This window comes from Ovis canadensis, chromosome 7 (genome assembly GCF_042477335.2).
Source record: "Ovis canadensis isolate MfBH-ARS-UI-01 breed Bighorn chromosome 7, ARS-UI_OviCan_v2, whole genome shotgun sequence".
NCBI lineage: Eukaryota > Metazoa > Chordata > Mammalia > Artiodactyla > Bovidae > Ovis > Ovis canadensis.
In genome coordinates, this window is record NC_091251.1 from 32,600,296 (window position 1) to 32,621,351 (window position 21,056).

The 21,056-nt window shown below is 39.1% G+C and overlaps 1 protein-coding gene and 1 pseudogene across 3 annotated transcripts in view; one reads left to right on the top strand and one right to left on the bottom strand.

Moving 5' to 3' along the window:
• REC114 (REC114 meiotic recombination protein) overlaps positions 1-21,056 on the top strand; it is a 183,998-nt gene that overhangs the window by 83,847 nt on the left and 79,095 nt on the right. The window lies entirely within an intron of this gene.
• On the bottom strand, positions 12,543-12,805 carry LOC138444078 (small ubiquitin-related modifier 1-like; annotated as a pseudogene).

Below are 21,056 nucleotides of genomic sequence, written 5' to 3' on the forward strand. Positions count from 1 at the left end.
CAGATTATAAATTCATATTCCCAACTCTATTCTCCTTAAAAAACAAAAAGTTAATTTGATTGTGTAACAGACATAGTTTTCATAGAGGCTATGGCTTGTTCGCAAACATGATTTAAGGTAGAATTTATCTAGGCAAATATTTTGAAGAAGATTTTTTCAGTTTAGTGGTTGAAGAAGTCTCAGAAGTTATAGTTTAAAATGAGGTCCGAGAAAATAAAAATTCATTTATATTTAGGATTTGTTCCCTGCCTGCTATGTGCCGGATACTGTTCAGGGCTCTGTTTAGAGATGATTAAGGCATCACCATTGGAAGATCTGACTTCCCTGGTGGCTCAGATGGTAAAGCATCTGTCTACAATGCGGGAGACCCGGGTTTGATCCCTGGGTTGGGAAGATCCCCTGGAGAAGGAAATGGCAATCCACTCCAGGACTATTGCCTGGAAAATCCCATGGACAGAGGAGCCTGGTAGGCTACAGTCCATGGGGTCGCAAAGAGTCAGACACAACTGAGCGACTTCACTTCATTGGAAGATTTAGCCAGTTAAGCTCAAGTACCTGCTTATTTGGAATATAGGGTGCTTTTCACCTAAAAATGACAATATGGCATCTGAGAAATAAAGTGTTTCTTTACCTCAGGTTAAAAACAGTTTGGATATTGGAACTGTTGTAGCTGTGAATGAACCTTGTTAGTGAATAAATAGAAGATAATGACTATGAAGGTAGCGAGGCAGGTGCAGAGACCTAGGAAAGGTGTGCCAGCGGGAGATGCTGCTTTCTGGTGTGCTGCTGCCAAGGTTGCTTCGGTCGTATCCAGCTCTTTGCAGCCCTATGGACCATAGCCCATCTGTCTGTGGGATTCTCCAGGCAAGAACACCGGAATGGATTGCCATTCCCTCCTCCAGAGGATCTTCCCGACCCAGGGATGGAACCTGTGTCTCTTATGTGTCCTGCATTGGCACTTTACCACTGGCGCCTCCTGGGAAACCCTACTTTCTAGTATAATTGATGATTTTTATAGTATTTATTAGTTTGGGAGATTTTTAAGGATTTCTAAATGTATTGGAGAAATGTCCTATAATTGTGTTTTATAGAAAGACCAATAACCAGAGGGACCTTGATTAGTAATCAGGACATAAAGATCTTATTCCTCTGTTGGAAGGTAGGTATTTGAGTAAATATATTCCACTTATGGCTAGTAATCAAGGTGAACAAGTTAACTTCAATAGCTAGGTTTAAAAGCACTTGAAAATTTTACAGTCATTAATTTCATTGCATATATGTGGTAGAAAGAAGGGGAATCACATCTCTTGCTCTAATGCATGAGATCATATTTTTAGATTTAAAGAAAAAACAAATTCCCCAGGTATATTTTTTTGGTTTGGGTGTTATGCTCTTAATAATTGTGTGTTTTTGTTACTGTTAACACTTTGCATTTCTGTGAAACATCAAAACCAAAATACTGAATTTTACAGTTTGGTAATGGGTGTGTAGCAGGACCACTTTAATTAGCAACAAACCCTACAAGTTTGTTGAAATAATTTATGAGGCTCTTTAGCTACGAAGAGTGAGTCTGCTTAACAGTTTCACACATTTCTATACTTTATGATGCATAAATCAGCAGTTTGGGCCAGTGTAGCCTTGCATGTAAATATGATTTAAGTACATTTGAAATACTTTTCTATATTTTCATATATTTCTTTTAATCTTTTTGCTAGTTTTAGATTAGTCCTATAGTACATTCTTGCACAAATACATGAATTTAAAATAGAAGACTCTCTGATCATTTCACCAATATATTAATATAAGCTGTGCCTGAAAAGCCTGCCTGTGATAGGCACGCTCTGTATCTCAGTGTGTGCTACTGTGTTGATGGCAAAATACTGCATAGCCAGAGGTCAGGTTGATGTAAATCTTTTCTTTTCCCAGTTTTATTGCAATATAACTGACATTTAACAGTGTATAAACTTAAGATGTACAAAATAATGATTTGATATATGTATATATTGTGAAATGATTGCCACAGTAAGTTTAGTTAACTTCCATCACCTCACATAGTGACACGTTTTTCCCTTGTGATGAGAACTTTAAAAATCTATATTAAAAAAAAACAAATAAAAAGTAAAAATAAATAAATTTTTTAAATTAAAAAAAAAATCTGTCAGCAACTTTCAAATACACAATACAGTATTACTAGCTGTAGGCATGATGTTGTACATCTCCAGAGCTTATTTATCATGTAACTGGAAGTTTGTACCTTTTGACCACCCCTACCCATGTTGCTCACCACCCTCTTTTTTTTCACCAGTCTGTCCTGTTGTTGTGAATTTGTTTTTTTTTCTTTTTTAATTCCACTGTGATATCACCCAGTATTTGTCTTTCTCTGACTTATTTCACTTAGCATAATACTCTCAGGGTTCATTCATGTTGTCACAAATGGCAGGATTTGTTTCCTTCTTTTTAATGGCCCAATAATGTTCTACTGTGTATGTGTGTATCCACACCATATTTTTTTAATCCATTCATCTGTTGGTGGACACTTAAACAATTAAATAATGCTGCAGTGAACCTGGGGGTACAGATACCTCTTTGAAATAGTGATTTTGTTTCCTTATGATGTATTTCACACAGAAGTGGAGTTGCTAGAGCACGTGGTAGTTCTACTTTTAACTTTTTTTTTTAGGAAGCTCAATACCGTTTTCCATGGTGGCTGTCCCAGTTTACACTCCCACCAGCAGTGCACAAGGGTTCCCTTTCTCTACATCCTACCAGCACTTGTTACCTCTTTGTCTTTTTGATAATATTAATAGCCATTCAGACAAACAGGAGGTGATATCTTATTGTGTTTTAGATTTTATTTCTCTGATGGTTAGTGATGTTGAGCACCTGTATCTGTTGGACTTGAACTAGTTCTTTAGAAAAATGTTTTTTCAGGTCCTTTTCCCATTTTAAAATTGAATTAATTGCTTTTATGCTATTGATTGGTATGAACTCCTTGTATATTTTTAAATATTAGCCCCATGTAAGCTAGGTGGTGTGCAAATATTTTCATCCAGAGCTTGTCTTTTCATTTTGTTGGTCATTTTTTGATGTACAGAAGTTTGTTGGTTTGATGTAGTTTCAGTTGTTTATTTTTGCTTTTGTTGCTTGTGCTTTTTTTAATATCCCCCCAAAAAAATCATTGCTGGGACCAATGTCAAGGAGCTTTTTCCCGTTGTTTTCTTCTAGAAGTTTTATGGTATCAGGTCTTACATTGAAGTCTTTAACTCATTTTGAGTTAAATTTGTTAAATTTGTGAGTGATGTAAGATAGGGGTCTAGTTTCATTATTTTACATGTGAGTATCCAATTTTCCCAGTATCGTTTATTGAAGAGACTCTTTTCTCCATTGAGTATTCTTGGCTCCCTTGTCAAGTATTAGTTGATTTGTATATAAATGGGTTTATTTCTGGGTTCTCTATTGTGTTCCATTGGTTTATGTGTCTGTTTTTATTTTCCTGTACCAAATACTGTTTTGATGTCCTAAATCTTAAGCCAGTAGAAAGAGAAGATATGAATGTGATGTTCTGACACCTTAAAATGATCTTTTTCTGTGAAGACTTTATCATTAAAAATAGCTTTTTAAAAAATTTTCTGTTGTGCTAATGTGAACATTCCAGCAAAATGCTAAATTATCACCCATTAAAAATATTTCTCAAGAGCCATAAATAAGTAATTTTTTTTCTCAGATTCCTGGATTGTATTAGGCATTATAATATTTGGAATTTCTTGGATGGGTTAGGATACTTCATGTAGTACCCTACCACATGAAAGCTGAATGCTTTTCTTACCCTTGCTTCTGCTTAATCAACAAAAACTCCTTAGGTAAAACTTCTGATTATGCTTGAATTTCTTTAATAAAGGTAGATAGAAGAGTATAGTAGACTCACACATACATATTAACAGCTTCAACAGTTACCAACTCATGGTCAATCTAGCTTCATTGATATTCTTTCCATGTCCATCATGTTGTTTTTAAAAATATTTACTTATTTATTTGACTGTACCTGGTGTTAGTTGCAGCACATGGGATCTAGTTCCCTGACCAGAGATGGAACCTGGGCCCTCTGTAGTGGGAGCACGGAGTCTTAACCACTGGACCACCAGGGCAGTCCCCATTATGTTATTTTGAAGCACATCTCAGCCATCTTACCATTTCATCAAATATTTTAGTTTGTATCGCTAAAAGATAGAAACTTAAAAAACCCCACAATCATAATACCATTTTTTACTCTAAAAAAAAAGACCAGTTCCTTGATATTATCAAATAGTCAGTGCTCAAATTTCTAATAGTCTCATAAGTTTAATAATTCTTTTAAACAGGACCAAACATGGTGATTGATTAGTATTTGTTTTACTCTTTGAGGTTTCTTCCTATGTTTCCCTGATCTACCTCTCTTCCTTCCTTGCAATTTATTTGTTGAAGAAACTGAGTTCTGAAGAGTTTCTGACTTTATGATTTTGTGACTGCATCTCTGGAGTACAATTAATGTGATCCGTAGTTCTCTGTATGTCTTGTGAATTGATAGCTGAGTCCAGAGGCTGGATAAAATTCAGATTCGGTTTTTTTGTTTGGGGGGTTTTATGGCTAGACTTCCTGGCAGGCACACCTCCCGGAAGTGTGTGATGCCCATCCATGTCTCTGGAGTTGCAGCTGTTGCAGCACAACGTCTTTTTGTTGTTCAGTCTCTCAGTCATGACCACTCGTTGCAACCCCAGGGACTGCAGCACACCGGGCTTCCCTGTCCCTTCACCATCTCCTGGAGCTTGCTCAGACTCATGTCCATTAAGTCAATGAGGCCACCCAACCATCTTGTCCTCTGTTGTCCCCTTCTCCTCCTGCCTTCAATCTTTCCCAGCATCAGGGTCTTTTCTAACGAATTGGCTCTTCACATCAGGTGGCCAGAGTATTGGAGCTTCAGCATCAGTCTTTCCAATGAATATTCAGGGTTGATTTTCTTTAGGATTGACTGGTTTGATCTCCTTACTGTCAGGGACTCTCAAGAGTCTTCTCCAACACCACAGTTCAAAGGCATGAATTCTTGGGCATTCAGCCTTCTTTATGGTCCAAATGTCACGTCCATGCCTGACTACTGGAAAAACCATAGCTTTGACTCTAATACCTTTGTCTGCAAAGTAATGTCTCTGCTTTTGAATATGCTATCTAGGTTGGTCACGGCTTTTCTTCAAGGAGCAAGTGTCTTTTAATTTCATGGCTGCAGTCACCATCTGCAGTGATTTTGGAGCCCAAGAAAATAGTCTGTCACTGTTTCCATTGTTTCCCCATCTATTTGCTATGAAGTGATGAAACTGGATGCCATGATCTTTGTTTTCTCAATGTTGAGTTTTAAGCCAGCTTTTTCACTCTCCTTTTTCACTTTTATCAAGAGGCTGCTTAGTTCCTCTTCGCTTTCTGTCATAAGGGTGGTGTCATCTTTGTATCTCTAGTTATTGATATTTCTCCCGGCAATCTTGATTCCAGCTTGTGTTTCTTCCAGTCCAGCGTTTCTCATGATGTACTCTGCATATAAGTTAAATAAGCAGGGTGACAGTATACAGCCCTGATGTACTGCTTTCCTAATTTGGAACCAGTCTGTTGTTCCATGTCCAGTTCTGTTGCTTCTTGACCTGCATACACATTTCTCAGGAGGCAGGTCAGCTGCTCTGGTATTCCCATCTCTTTAAGAATTTTCCACAGTTTGTTGTGATCCACACAGTCAAAGGCTGTTGCATAGTCAATGAAGCAGAGGTAGGTAATTGTTCTGCTATTTGTTTAATCATTGCCTTTACTCCGTCTGTTTCTCTTCTTCCATTTTAGCTCCTGTTTTTAACATTTGTTCTCCTGTGGCTGAGTCTTTGTTTCACATTATCTTGTACATGTGATTTCTTCCTGTTTGTAGTTATGCTCTGTGTTTCTGAATATTTCTCCTACTTGATCATTCAGACCATTAATTTGGTCTCACCAGTGTCCATCCAGTTCTTCAGTTAAGCTACTGAATTTTTATATTTGTAAAGTATGTTTCTAGCTCCAAGGCTCATTAAGCGTTATTTATAATAATAATTATTTTTTGGCTCAAGTTGTTGTTGATCTCCTGCTGCAGTTTTTTTTTTTTTTTTTTTTACTGCTAGGAGCCACGTGTTTTGTGTTTTCTGTTTGTTCTTTGTCTCTGTAGCCTATTTGATATGTTGTTATTTTCCTTAACTTATGCCTCTTCTTACCTTTGGGGCTCAAGCCCAATATACGTTACATGTTAAATGTTGGAAAGTGCATGAGTCTCACCTTCTAGGTCTTCTGCAGAGGAGTACAAAGAACTCAGCTGAGTAGGTTGCCCAGCTCCACTATGACTCCTTAGAGGCTGGGAGAGCACTTGGAATTTCAGAATACACAGGCTAATCTTCTGGTGTAATCGACCAATTTCTGTGGGTTAAGCTCTCTCCCAAGGACTGGGGCATTCCTGCCTTTGCCCTCTGGCTACTTGCTTAGGCTTGGGTCTCCACTCTGAATGAGGTGGAAAACACACCAGCTCTTTTCATCTGGATTCTGAGACTCAGCCCACCTTTCTAGCCTACTTGGATGGTTGTTTTAGTAACTCTTGCCTGGAAAATCCCATGGATGGAGGAGCCTGGTAGGCTGCAGTCCATGGGGTCGCTAAGAGTCAGTCATGACTAAGCGACTTCACTTTCACTTTTCACTTTCATGCACTGGAGAAGGAAATGGCAACCCACTCCAGTGTTCTTGCCTGGAGAATCCCAGGGACAGAGGAGCCTAGTAGGCTGCCATCTATGGGGTCACACACAGTCGGACACGACTGAAGCGACTTAGCAGCAGCAGCAGCAGCAAGGAAAGGTAATTGGTGTTTGGGTTGGGTTTGGGAAGGGAAGCCTGCAGGAATGCAATCAAATTATATTTTTTCTTGAACCTCTTAGAAGTCTTAGATTAGACATTTTCAAGCTCTGCTGCTGCTGCTGCTAAGTCGCTTCAGTCGTGTCCGACTCTGTGCGACCCCATAGACGGCAGCCCACCAGGCTCCCCCGTCCCTGGGATTCTCCAGGCAAGAACACTGGAGTGAGTTGCCATTTCTTTCTCCAATGCATGAAAGTGAAAAGTGAAAGGGAAGTTGTTCAGTCCTGTCCAACTCTTAGCGACCCCATGGACTGCAGCCTACCCGGCTCCTTCGTCCATGGGATATTCTAGGCAAGGGTACTGGAGTGGGGTGCCATTGCCTTCTCCGTTTCAAGCTCAGCATACTGTAAATATCTTTTAGATGAAATATTGCAAAATGTATGAAAAACAGTAACTGTGGAATCCCCAGAAATCTTCAGATCTTTTTGCTCAAGCCTCACCTCAGTGATGCCCACATTGACTACCCTATTTATATAGTAACATCCATGCCCTGTCTTTACAACCCCCCACCTCTTACCCTGCTTTGTTTGTTCTCTAGTGCCTAGCACTTTCTTATATACCAGATTATTTACTTATTTATTTATGTTCAGTGGTGTGTCTAGAACATCTGAAGCCCAAAATGGATAATTTTTAACACTTTCCTCTCCTAAATGATGAAATTATTTTCACAAAAATTTCACAAATAAAATTATTTATTATACAAACAGCAAAAATTCTTTGAGATTCATTTTTATAAGCATGGCAGTAAGATAACTAAGGAAAAGGAAAGGCACACTATAGTATAAGGCAGGAAAAAAAAGCACAAATGCTCAGCCAGTTGTTCTTATATCTATTGAACAGCTAAATGTTTGAACTTTGCTGCTTTGGTTAGAGGCTCATATTTTATGTAATTAATTTATTTGAGAAGTGATTTTAAAAAGTAAAACTGAAAATCTCCACAGGTACAATTTAGGCAACTAATGATAAAATTGCTGATATGTTTTATTCTCTTTTTGTTATTTAGTTTGGAAACATTTAACAGTTTTTAAAGAATATTTTAATATTAAAAGCATTATTCAAATTTAGTAAAATATTTTGAGTGTGAACTAAAATTTGCACTTGCCAAACAAAAACAGTCCATCTTGTTGCTTGCACTTTGGTTGTTTTAAAATTTTAGACACAAATATAAATGCCAAAGAGAAGGTTCCATGAAATGACAGCTTTCTAGTAACTCAGGTTTTGTTTCCTAGTCTTTATAATCCCTGTGCTGTCATTGTTTATTTTGAATCTGATTTAAATGTAGAAGAATGTTGTACCACAGGGTTGAAATGAAGTGCATCCTGAGAAAGGCTTTGAGACAAAAACTTTGCAGCAGGCTTGAAGTATATCAAAGCCTTGTGAGCTTCTCTTGAAGCAGATATATGTGGTTAAGTCTGCATATATGTGTGCCAACTTGATAACTGGGAGTTTTCCAGGTGAATGTCTATGTAGGAAACAAAGTTTATTAAAGAATAAATAATAAAAATCTGAAAATATGAATCTTAGGTAATGTATTGTTTAAACTCAGCAGCAGTATGTAGTATTTAAACTCAGCAGTTGTTTAGAACTTAGATCGACAAAAGATTTTTTTCAGGGAGGGGTATTTCATCAGTGACATTGATTAGAATTGCTAGCACTGGGTGGTAATAAAGAGCAGCTGCTTTTTAGTGAGTTCCACTCTTGTTTATAAATTCTCAACAAAGCATCGCTTGTTGCCTGCACCGGGGTTAACAGCTCTCACCTTCCCACTCTTACTATGCCACTTATTGTTGCCTGTTGTGTGTACCTTGTCTGCATCTCATCCTGCTTTAAATCCACGAGGGCAGCTAATGTTTTGTTCAGTGATGTAGCCCATCTAAAAAAATGCTTCTGAGCGTCAGTTAGGTGCTCAGTAAATATTTGTTGAATGAGCAGATGAATCAATGAAGCAGTCAAGGATATTCCTTTCTGTTTTTTTTTTCTTTCTTTCCCAAACACTTAGACAGCAATACATAGTGGGTACTTGTTAACTGACTGACTTAAACACTTGGTTTACGGCCTCTTCTTTGGACCCTTGGGTTTCCACATGAATTCTAGAATCAGCTTGTTAATTTCTACAAAAGAATTTAAAATTTTATTATTGCTGTAACAAATTGCCACAGACTTAGTGACTTAAAAAAAAAAACCCAAACTTTGTTTGTTTACACTTTGCTTACAGTTCTGGAGGTCAGAAGTCTAAAACAGGTCTTAAAAGGCTAAAATTAGGGTGTCAGCAGGGCTGCATTTCTTCTGGAGGCTTTAGGGGAGACTGTTTCTTCCCTGTTCCAGCTTCTAGAGGCTACCTGAATTCCTTGCCTTCTACTACCCTTCCATCTTCAAAGCCAGCAGTCACGTTTCTTTCTTTGACTCTTCTGCCTCCTTCTTTGCCTCATAGGGACTGTTAGGATTCCATTGGGCCCATCTGGAAGATCCAGAATACTTTCTTGTCTCTAGATCCTTAACTTAATCACATCTGCAAAGTCCCCTTTACCATGTAAGATAAGATATTTAGAGATTCCAGGGATAATGTCAGGAAGCTTTGGTGGGGATTATTATTCTGCCTATGTCAGCATTTGCAGCATTTAACGATATTAAAATTTCCTACCTGTGAACAAAGTGTCTCTCTCCATATATTTACTGTATATTAAATTTCTGTCAGTTTTCAGCTTGTAGATCTTTATTCCATATTTATATTAAGACCTAACTAGTTCATATTTTTCATGCTGTTGTAAATGTTGATGTTTTTAAAAGCCCAGATTCCAGTTGTGCTTTACTAGTTCATATATATTTAGTTTTCATTTATTGATTTTGTATCCTGTAGTTGTTCTAAAATTCATTTGTTAGTTCTAGGGAAGTAAATTGGATTTTCTATATAAATGATCTTTTTATGTGTGAATTAAGATAGTTAAGGCAGTTTTTCATCTTTCTTTCTAGTCTGAGTGCTTTTTATTTTTCTTGCCTAATTTCAGTGGTTAGAACTTCCAATACAGTGTTGAATAGAAGTGGTGATATTCTTGTCCCTTAGAGAGAAAGCTTTTAGTCTTTCACTGTTGAGCATGATGCTAACTATAGTTTTTTCATAAATGCCCTTCATCAACTTGAGGGAGTTCCTTCTATTCCCGGTTTGCTGATATTTTTTTTTAAAAAACTCGGGAATGGATACTGAATATTGTCAAATGTCTTTTATATATGCTTTCATTTATTGAGCAGTGATCCTGTGATTTTTCTTTTTTAGTTTATTAACATGGTGAATTACATTCAGTTCAAAATAGTTCCTAATTTCTCTGTTAATTTCTTATTTACCCATGGGTTATTTAGAAGTTCAGTTCAGTCACTCAGCCGTGTCCCACTCTTTGCGACCCCATGGACGGCAGCATGCCAGGCTTCCGTGTCCATCACTAACTCCCAGAGCTTACTCAGACTCATGTCCATCGAGTCAGTGATGCCATCCAACCATCTCATCCTCTGTTGTCCCCTTCTCCTTCTGCCTTCAATCTTTTCCAGTATCAGGGTCTTTTCCAATGAGTCAATTCTTCACATCAGGTGGCCAAAGTATTGGAGTTTCAGCTTTAGCATCAGTGCTTCCAGTGAATACCCAGGACTGATTTCCTTTAGGATGGACTGGTTGGATCTCCTTGTAGTCCAAGAGATTCTCAAGAGTCTTCACCAACACCACAGTTCAAAAGCATAATTGTTCGGCGCTCGACTTTCTTTATAGTCCAACTTTATAGTATTTAGAAGTACATTGTCTAGTTCCAAAATATTTGGGAACCTTTTCAGAGATCTTTCTGTTTCTGATTTCTAACTTAATTTGTGCTCGGAGAACATGCTTTAAAATTTACTAAGACTTGTTTTATGGCCCAGAGTTTGGTCTATGTTGTAAATGCTCTGTGTACACTTGAGAAGAAGATATATTTTGCTGATATTGGGTGGTGCCCTGCTGGGCTTAGTTACTGTCGTGCCTGACTCTTTGTAACCCCATGGACTGTAGCCCGACAGGCTCCTCTGCCCATGGAGATTCTCTAGGTAAGAATATTGGAGTGGGTTGCCATGCCCTCTTCCAGGGGATCTTCCCAATCCAGGAATCAAACCCAGGTCTCCCACATTGCAGGCGGATTCTTTACCATTTGAGCCACCGAAGAAGTATAAGAATACTGGATTGGGTAGCCTATCCCTTCTCCATGGGATCTTCCCAACCCAGGAGCTGAACCAGGTCTCCTGCATTGCAGGCGGATTCTTTACCAGCCGAGCTACCAGGGAAGCCCATTGCTATAGAGTGGAGTGTTGTGTAAATGTCAGGTCATGTTGGTTGGTAGTGTTGTTTAAGTCTACTATATGCTTGCTAATTTTCTGTGTACTTGTCAGTTATTGAGAGTGGGTGTTGAAATCTGACTATAATTGTGGATTTGTTTACTTTTCCTTACAGTTCTATCAATTATTGCTTCATGTATTTTTATGTTTTTTTTACAAATATTTTGTTTATTTTAATGAAGCTGGTACAGATGATGTCCATTTAAAACCTGTGTATCCCAGGCCAAAAAGTATAAATAGAGTGTTCTGTTATATATACTTCTGCATGAATAACTTTAACTGCTAATGAAAATTAGAACTTTTCTGAGATCTTTTGACAAGATTTTTCTTTCATTCTTAAAATGCTTTCTTTCAGTGAAGCCATCTTTGGAGTTAGTCATTATTCTCACCACCTCTGTCATCTTGATGCCAAACTGGTATTCCGCTTCTTTTGGTCCAGACCCTCAGATGTTACCCTGGAGAAGGAAATGGCAACCCACATTCTTGCCTGGAAAATTCCATGGACGGAGGAGCCTGGTAGGCTATAGTCCATGGGGTCACAAAGAGTCGGACACGACTAAGCAACTTCACTTTCTTTCTTTCTCAGATGTCAAAAGTAGGTTCAAGTTAAAGAAAGATCATTTTTCCGCAGTTCAGTTCTCTGAAAGACTTCCGTCTCCCACTGAAAGTCATAGACCAGGAGTGAAGCAGTCATATGCCACAGGACTGATTGAAAAGTCATTATATAACACTTGAAATAGTTGATCTTATGTATCACAAGCCTGCAAATCCACAGTTCTGGGAAAGGTGGCCTCTCTATGCACACATATAGTTTTTAGAAAGGAGAGTGCAGTCTGAAGGGGAGCTGAGACTTGACCGGGCTTCCCAGGTGGTACAGTGGTAAAGAATCTGCCTGCCAGTGCAGGAGATGCTTGTTCTATCCTTGTGTCGGGAATATGCCCTGAAGTAGGAAATGGCAAGCCATTCCAGTATTCTTGCCTGGAATGCTCCACGGACAGGGGAGCCTGGGGGGCTACAGTCCATGGAGTTGCAAAGAGTAGTTAGACATGACTGAGCATGCATGCATGAGGATTGATCACCAAATCAGCACAATGAAGACAAGCAATAACAAATAATAGACACTAGAATTCAAATCACTAGATATCTTACAGAGAGGGGGTGCCAGTTTTCAATTGTGGTTTAAACACCGCATTATAGAAGCACTATTTTAAAAAATAAAAAAGGATTAAGGGAAAAGAAAAAAATAAAAAGAATATCTAAACCATTGAATGACCCCTTGTTTGTTCCTGATAAACTTCAATCACATCTTTTCCTTTCAATCCCAGGTCTTTTGGAGTATGACTATCACCAGTGCTCTGGCCTTCAAACAAAACCTAGTTGAATTCATGTGAATTCCCTGTCTTTGACAGTTGCTTCTTTGAGTTTCTTGAGATATGTCATCATTTTTCACTTGGAAGTGTTCTCCTGTCTTCTTATCCCCCAAGTCCTCAATTGAAGATTTTGCCTTCTGGTCAGACATGATGATGGTGGCGTCCCTTGCTGTCTCTGCACAGCAGTGGCCTGGGTAGGCAGAACCTTGCCTGCTTCATGTATTTTTAAGTTCTTATTGGTGATGTAAATGTTTAGGGTAATTATGTCTCTTGATTAATTGACTCCTTATCATTATAAGATGCTCTTTTTTATACCTTTTGATGGTCTTGCCTGAAATTAATATAGCTATTCCAGTTTTCTTTTGACTAGTATTCAGTTCAGTTCAGTCGCTCAGTCGTGTCCGACTCTTTTGACCCCATGAATGGCAGCACACCAGGTCTCCCTGTCCATTACCATCTCCCAGAGTCTACCAAAACTCATGTCCATTGTGTTGGTGTTGCCATCCAACCATCTCATCCTCTGTCGTCCCTTTCTTCTCCTGCCCTCAGTCTTTCCCAGCATCAGGGTCTTTTCAAATGAGTTAGCTCTTCGTATCAGGTGGCCAGAGTATTAGAGTTTCAGCTTCAACATCAGTCCTTCCAATGAACACCCAGAACTGATCTCCTTTAGGATGGACTCTTTGGAGCTCCTTGCAGTCCAAGGGACTCTCAAGAGCCTTCCCCAACACCACAGTGTTAGCAGTGTGTATTTTTCTCACCCTTTTGTTTTTTATATGTTTATATTCATATGTAGTTGTGCCTTGTCTTCTCATCTTGTTTTCAGATTGTCTTTTATTGACATGTCTAAACCGTTTACATTTAATGTGGTCATTGAGAGGGTTAGGTGTAAGTAGTCTTGGTATTTTCATTGTCTTTGTCCCACTTGTTCTTCCTTTTATATTCCTTTTATTTTGGATTCATTAAATATTGTTTTTAACCCCTTATATCCATCTACTTTTAAAGAAGATATGTAGACAGATAAATAAGTAAATTAAAAAAAAAAAAACAGAATTGGTAAGAATTGGTGTGATTGGGCATATTCGTGGAGAAGAATTGGACCCGTTCTGTTGACCAGTGCCAGCTGCAGGCACTGCAGTTTTCGGTGTATCTCATCAGTTTGCTGAGCATACCTCTCAGATATTATGGTTTCGCCAGGATTCAGAATTCAGTCTGTAGTAGATCAGACTGGCAGCAGACCACCAAACAGTGACCCCAGTCTTTTTTGGTTCAAGTTTGGCTTCGGGAAATACTTTGGAACTTCTTAGTCCAGCCATTGAGCTGGTCATCACCAGTTGTCATATAAAATCTACTTTTCATCGCACATTACAATCCAGTTGAGAAATGGTTCGTTGTTATTGTGTAGAATAAGAGAAGATGACACTTCAAAACGATGATTATTTTGATTTTTCAGTGAGCTCACGCGGCACCCACTTACCAAGCATTTTCACCTTTCCAGTTTGCTTCAAATGCCTAATGACTGGAGAATGGTTGACGTTGAGTTCTTCAGCAACTTCTTGTGCAGTTGTGAGAGGATCAGCTTCTATGATTCTCTCAATTGGTCACTGTCAACTTCTGATGGCTGGCCACTGCCCTCCTGATCGTCAAGGCTCTCATCTTTGCAAAACTTCTTGAACCACCACTGCACTGTACATTCTGTAGCAGTTCCTGGGCCAAATGCTTTGTTGATGTTTTAAGTTGTCCCTACTGTTTTATGACCAATTTTGAGCACAAATAAGAAAATTGCTTGAATTTACTTTTTGTCTATCATTTCCTTAGTTTTAAAATAAAAAATGAACAGTAAGTAATAAGTCTTTAGCAAAAAAAGTGATAAATGTGCATTAAAATGATGTATAATATAATCACATTTAAGAATTATTGCAGTATCAAATGGTAAAGTTCAACTGTGCAAAACTGCAATTACTTTTGCACCAACCTAATACCTGATTTGGATAATGGGGCAGGGAGTTGTTGGCAGTTTTCGGTAGGATGGTCAGGACAGGTATTACTTGAAAATATGATGTTTAAGCAAAGGCCTGAAAAAGATCAAAGAATGAGTCACGTGGATCTAGGAGACAATTTCAGATAGAACAGCAATTGTAAAATCCCTGAGCTTTATAATCATGAATGTGCCTAGCAGGTTCAAGGAGCAGCAAAGAGGCCAGTGCAGCCAGAGCAGCATGGCCAAAGGGACAGTGAGAGCAGAGAGGTATTGGAGGGCTAGATTGAGGAGCATCCTGCGTGAGTCTCTGAAAGAGGTGGAAAGCTGCTATTGGGTTTTGAGCTAGAAATGACATGACCTGACTTAGGTTTTAAAAGGATCACTCTGGAAGATGGTACTTTAGGACATTAGTCCACCATCTTCTTGGATCCCTGGCTTGCTGAATAACGTCTCTATTCCTTGCCAAAAAAAAGGACCACTCTGGCTGAATAAAATGTGTTGGAAAGGGAGAGCAAGAATAGAAACTGGAAAGCCAGTTAGGAGGTTATTATAATAATCCAGCTAGAGATGATGCTAACTCAGACCAGACTTGTGAGAAGTGGTTAGATTTCTGCATATTTTGAAGGACTTGTTCTTGGATGTGGGTATGCAAAAAGTACAGGATTCAAGAATGATTCCACAGTTTGACCTAACAAAATGGAAGTATAGAATTATATTCTGAGGTAGGAGGTGGGAAAACTGGGGGAGTCAGAAACCTACAGCAGTCTGGTCCATGGTAGATGTCTTGTGCGTGCAGCCTTGCAACCTCCCCTTTTGGCTATAAAGAGTAGGCCTTGGACCTGGAACAGTTACTTAGCAAGAGAGAGAGTCCTCAGAGCCTGTGCTTCTAGGTTCTGCTTAAGCATCATATGGCACCTGGCCAGCTGCACTGCTGTATCTGTCCCCTGGGAAGAGGAGGAGGAGTCATTTTGCTACAGCCATGAGGGGTGAGTACTGGCCAGCTGCCCTCCATGGCCGCCTACAGGGATTTGCTGGCCATGGGGAAACCAGCCTCCAGTACTGCGCTTGATCAGGTGCTGTTTCCTCCACTGCTTGACTGTTGTTTTCTGTGGTGACTCCAGTGCCACGATACAGTGAGCAGAAGTGTTTGGCCTTCTACTTCCGGTGACAGGCAACAGATGCCACTTGCTTGACAGTTTGTGAATATTGAATGAATGGGAAGATTTGGATGTCAAGTTAAGGGCTGTTAATTTTGAGATGATGGACTGTTAAGTAGAGATGTTGAGTGTCCAAATTAGGTGTAAAAGTTTGGGAACATTCCTGGTGATCCAATGGTTAAGACTGTGATTCCTACTGCTTGAGGAGCTAAGATCCTACACGCCGCATGACACAGCCAAATAAAAAAGAGGTAAAAGTTAGAAGGTCAGGGGAGAAAAAAAAATGTTAAAATTATTTGGAAAGAATTGTCATCTGCATAAACGAACATTTCTGTCCAACAAGAAACATATATAAAAATGTTCTAAACAGCATTATTTGCAGTAGATTTACACTGGAAAACAATATTAATCAACAGAATAATGAAAAAATAAATTGTGGTATAGTCATAGAATGGTATTTTACAGTAATGATAATGAACTCAGGTACATGCAACATGGATGAAGCTAGACATTAAAAGAATTCTCTATGATTCCATTCGTATAAATAAAACTAAACCATGGTGTTAGAAGTCAGGATAAATGTTATCTTAGGGGGAAGAGGGAGCAGGTAGTGATTGGGAGATAGCCCTAGAGTAATTTCTGGACGTATGTATGTGTTCGTTGCTCAGTCATGTCCGACTCTTTGAGACCCCGTGGAGTGTAGCCTGCAAGGCTCCTCCTTCCGTGGGATTTTCCAGGCAAGAATATTGGAGTGGGTGGCCATTTCCTGCTCCAGGGGATCTTCCCCACCCAGGGATCTAACCCACATCTCCTGCATTACAGGCAGACTTTACCGTCTGAGCCACCATCTCGATAGTGATTGTGTGTTTGTTTTATCATCCATCATTGAACTGTTCACTTAAGTGCTGAGCACTTTTGGGGACATATGTTATAGTTCTTTAAAAAAAACGTTTAACTGTCATGTTAGAATATTGCCTCCTAAAGAATTTGTTTCAGGCTCCAGTTTCAATAGCTATGCTTGATTGCTAGCTACCCTTGCCATTTTAAGTGTTCATGAAAATTACAAGGTAGTCTGTTTAAACTATGATGGAAGAGCATTATACAAATAACTGAATTCCTAATATTGGGAAAGAGGCTGAATAACAACCACTGAGGGAAATAGTGCAGGGCTTAGCATACCTTCTTTGACATCCAGAATGTTACTTGATTTTTAAATTTGGATTTAAAGTGAATTAGAAAAAAGTCTAATTTTCCCCATCAGTCTCTCCATCAGGAAGTTTCCATAAGCCTCTTATCCTTATCCATCAGAGGGCAGACAGGATGAAAATCACAATCATAGAAAACTAACCAAACTGATCACATGGATCACGGCCTTGTCTAATTCAGTGAAACTGTGAGCCATACTGGGTAGGGCCACCCAAGATGGACGGGTCATGGTAGAGAGTTCTGACAAAACATGGTCCCCTGGGAATGGCAAACCACTTCAGTATTCTTGCCTTGAGAACCCCATGAACAGCATGAAAAGGCAAAAATATAGGACACTGAAAGATGAACTCCCCAGGTTGGTAGGTGCCCAATATACTACTGGAGATCAGTGGAGAAATAACTCCAGAAAGAATGAAGAGATGGAGCCAAAGCAAAAACAACACCCAGTTGTGGGTGTGAATAAAGTCTGATGCTGTAAAGAGCAGTATTGCATAGGAACCTGGAATGTTAGGTCCATGAATCAAGGCAAAATGGAAGTGGTCAAACAGGAGATGGCAAGAGTGAACGTTGACATTCTAGGAATCAGCGAACTAAAATGGACTGGAATGGATGAATTTAACTCAGATGACTATTATATCTACTACTGTGGGCAAGAATCCCTTAGAAGAAATGGAGTAGCCATCATAGTGAACAAAAGAGCCCGAAATGCAGTACTTGGATGCAGTCTCAAAAATGACAGAATGATCTCTGATCGTCTCCAAGGCAAACCATTCAGTATCACAGTAATCCAAGTCTGTGCCCCAAACAGTAATGCTGAAGAAGCTGAAGTTGAATGGTTCTATGAAGACCTACAAGACCTTCTAGAACTAACACCCAAAAAGATGTCCTTTTCATTATAGGGGACTGGAATGCAAAAGTAGGAAGTCAAGAGATACCTGAAGTAACAGGCAGATTTGCCCCTGGAATATAAAATGAAACAGGGCAAAGGCTAACAGAGTTTTGCCAAGATAATGCACTGGTCAAACACCCTCTTCCAGCAATATAAGAGAAGACTCTATACATGGACACCACCAGATGATCAATACAGAAATCAGATTGATTATATTCTTTGCAGCCAAAGATGGAGAAGCTCTATACAATCAGCAAAAACAAGACCAGGATCTGACTGTGGCTCAGATCATGAACTCCTTATTGCAAAATTCAGACTTAAATTGAAGAAAGTAGGGAAAACCACCAGACCATTCAGGCACGACATAAATCAAATCCCTTACGATTATACAGTGGAAGTGACAAATAGATTCAAGGGATTAGATCTGATAGACAGAGTGCCTGAAGAACTGTGGACAGAGGTTCGTGACATTGTACACGAGGCAGTGATGAAGACCATCCCCAAGAAAAAGAAATGCAAAAAGGCAAAATGGTTGTCTGAGGAGGCCTTGCAAATAACTATGAAAAGAAGAGAAGCAAAAGGCAAAGGAGAAAAGGAAAGATATACCCATTTGAGTGCAGAGTTGCAAGGAATAGCAAGGAGAGATAAGAAAGCCTTCCTCAGTGATCAAAAAAATAGAGGAAAAAATAGAATGGAAAAGATTAGAGAGCTCTTCATGAAAATTCGAGATACCAAGGGAACATTTCATGCAAAGATGGGCACAATAAAGGACGGAAATCGTATGGACCTAACAGAAGCAGAAGATATTAAGAAGAGGTGGCAAGAATACACAGAAGAATTACACAAAAAAGATCTTCATGACACAGATAACCACGATGGTGTGGTCACTCACCTAGAGCCAGATATCCTGGAATACAAAGTCAAGTGGGCCTTAGGAAACATCACTATGAACAAAGCTGGTGGAGGTGATGGAATTCCAGTTGAGCTATTTCAAATCCTAGAAGATGATACTGTGAAAATGCTACACTCAGCATGCAAGCAAATTTGGAAAACTCAGCAATGGCCACAGGACTGGAAAGGGTCAGTTTTCATTCTAATTCCAGAGAAAGGCAATGCCAAAGAATGTTCAAACTACTGCACAATTGCCCTCATCTCACACACTAGCAAGTAATGCTCAAAATTCTCCAAGCCAGGCTTCAATAGTACATGAACTGTGAACTTCCAGATGTTCAAGCTGGATTTAGAAAAGGTAAAGGAACCAGAGATTAAATTGCCAATATCCACTGGGTCATCAAAAAAGCAAGAGAGTTCCAGAAAAACATCTACTTCTGCTTTCTTGACTATGCCAAAGCCTTTGACTGTGTGGATCACAACAAACTGTGGAAAATTCTTAAAGAGATGGGGATACCAGACCACCTGACCTGCCTCCTGAGAAATCTGTATACATGTTAAGAAGCAACAGTTAGAAGTGGATATGGAGTGACAGAGTGGTTCCAAATTGGGAAAGGAGTACATCAAGGCTGTATGTATATTGTCACCCTGCTTATTTAACTGATATGCAGAGTACATCATGCAAAATGCCAGGCTGGATGAAATACAGCTAGAATCAAGATTGCTGGGAGAAATAGCAATAACCTCAGATATGCAGATGATACCACCTTTATGGCAGAAAGAGAAGAACTAAAGAGTCTCTTGATGAAAGTGAAAGAAGAGAGTGAAAAAGTTGGCTTAAAACTCAACATACAGAAAGTGAAGATCATGGATCCAGTCCCATCACTTCATGGCAAATGATGGGAAAACAGTGGAAACAGTGACAGACTCTATTTTCAGGGGCCTCCAAAATCACTGCAGATGGTGACTGCAGCCATGAAATTAAAAGACGCTTGCTCCTTGGAAGGAAAACTATGACCAACCTAGACAGCATATTAAAAAGCAGAGATACTACTTTGCCAACAAAGGTCTGTCTAGTCAAAGCTATGGTTTTTCTAGTAGTCATGTATGGATGTGAGAATTGGACTATAAAGAAAGCTGATGGTGAAGAATTGATGCTTTTGAACTGTGGTGTTGGAAAAGACTCTTAAGAGTCCCTTGGACTGCAAGGAGATCCAACCAGCCTATCCTAAAGGAAATCAGTCCTGAATATTCATTGGAAGGACTGATGCTGAAGCTGAAACTCCAACACTGTGGTCAACACTGATGCGAAGAACTGACTCACTAGAAAAGACCCTGATGCTGGGAAAGATTGAAGGCAGGAGGAGAAGGAAACAACAGAGGATGAAATGGTTGGATGGCATCACCGACTCAATGGACATGAGTTTGAGTAAGCTCCAGGAGTTGGTGATGGACAGGGAAGCCTGGCGTACTGCAGTCCATGGGGTCGCAAAGAATTAGGCATGACTGAGCAACTGAACTGAACTGAGAGAAAAGTCAGTAGGAAATCTTGAGTATCTATGAGTTATTTTGCTTTAATTGTCTCAACTCTCTACCACAACTGTTGAATATATCCAGCAATATACAATATAATGGGAGTAAATGCACGGTCTTATGTTTAGGTTCAGATGAAGAAAGTAAAAGTGTGATTTACCAACATAGATGATGAAGTTTCAGGAGATTTTGTTGATGTGATCACTCTTCAGTGGGATTACCCCCACACAAGATTAATGTGAAATAGTAGGTTTCATTATGCAAGTAATGGGAGAAAATGAAATCACACCAAGAGTATTATGGTCAGTTTGGGGTACCCTGTTTTTAAAAGTGACATTACAAATTAAATCCCATCTCAAGAAAAACACCAGATTTTGAGAGGTTATGAAAATGGAGTACATGGCTGAAGAAACAGACTCCAGTCTGACAACAACTTGTAAGGTATTAGTCCCATGTTACAGAAAGGAAATTCAGCCTCAAAGATAATGATTTATTAAAATGTAATTCGAAAGTGGTTGACTCAGGCTCCATATCTCTCAATTCCTGATTTAGTATTGTTGTTTTAAAATATTGGTTTTAGTTATATTTTTTTAAAAGCTTGGTTTTTAACCCCTGTATGAGGAGAAACTTGAAACTTTAGGGGAATGATTACAGATTAAATGAAGGAAAGGGAACATTTAGATTGGAAGATCAATGTGAGAAGATAGTTTGGTTTTAACTATCAAAACTAACAGAAACGTCTTAAA